This window comes from Myotis brandtii, unplaced genomic scaffold (genome assembly GCF_000412655.1).
Source record: "Myotis brandtii unplaced genomic scaffold, ASM41265v1 scaffold867, whole genome shotgun sequence".
Taxonomy (NCBI): domain Eukaryota; kingdom Metazoa; phylum Chordata; class Mammalia; order Chiroptera; family Vespertilionidae; genus Myotis; species Myotis brandtii.
The window spans coordinates 15,963-17,086 of record NW_005371534.1 but is presented as its reverse complement, the minus strand read 5'-3'; the positions used below and the strand labels follow the sequence as shown (position 1 = coordinate 17,086).

Sequence of the window (1,124 nt, the reverse complement as noted above, 5' to 3'; positions counted from 1 at the left end):
TGATTCCAGTCAAGGGCACATGTCCGAGTGGTGGGCCCAATCTCCAATGTGGGCCCAATCCCCAATAGGGTGAGCAGGAGGAGGCCAATCAAAGATTCTCCCTCATCATTCATGTTTCTATCTCTCTCCCTCCCTCTCCTTTCTCTCTGAAATCAATAAAAATATAAATTTTTTAGAAATGAACATGAGCTTCTCCCTTCAGGAAATATCACCTGGCAGGTACCAACTGACAGTCCTGTTGTCTTGATAAAATGTCAGAAAACGAGAATTTTGGAACAGGTGTGTCCCACCATGTCAGCTAGACCGCTTCCCAGTGCTGACACGCTTTCCTAGGGGGCTCTGTGGGAACAGCAACACCTGTGAGCTTTGATGACGAGATTCAATGCATCAGCCCGGGAAGATCTCTGGGACTTAGAGACACAAGGCATCACTTTACATGACCTGCATGAGGACAAGAGCCACCCAGCAAGACAGCCCTGGGGACTGTGACAGAACAGAACAGAAATGATTCAATAATGGTTCAGGTTTCACTCGGTGGTTGAACATTGACCTATGAACCAGGAGGTCACAGCTCAACTTTTTGTCAGAGCACATGCCTGTGTTGTAGGCTCCATCCCCAGTGTGGGGCATGTAGGAGGCAGCTGATCAATGATTACTTCTTATTATTGATGTTTCTATCAATCAAAATATATTTTAAGAAATTTGATTTCAGAGAGGAACTGAGAGGGACACAGAGATGGAAACATCCATGATGGAAGAGAATCGTGGACAGGCTGCCTCCTGCACGCCCCCGACTGGGGATCCAGCCCGCCACCCTGCAGGTGCCTCATCAGGAATAGAACGGTGAGAGTCTGGGGGGGCAGCTCCGTGTGAGGGACTCCCCAGCACCTGGGTTTCACTTCTCCTCTCCCAACCTGTGTCGGCGCCTCCTTCCTGGAGACTCGTGACGCGGCTACACTTCTCACTCCCATTGGCTGAGCACTTTCCAGAGCAGCCAATCAGCGTCCCCGAGGCTCCTGGTTGTAACTCCTACGCGGAAGCGCCCGGACTCAGATGGTCCCCCCGACGCCGAGGATGCGGGTCATGAGGCCCCCCCCCCTCCTCCTGCTGCTCTCGGGGGCGCT

At 52.1% G+C, this 1,124-nt stretch overlaps 1 protein-coding gene across 7 annotated transcripts in view; it reads left to right on the top strand.

Annotated features, from left to right (window-relative positions):
• The window catches only part of LOC102251204 (patr class I histocompatibility antigen, A-2 alpha chain-like), a 17,078-nt gene that overhangs the window by 12,848 nt on the left and 3,106 nt on the right, over positions 1-1,124 (top strand). The gene's annotated exons all lie outside the window — the stretch shown is intronic.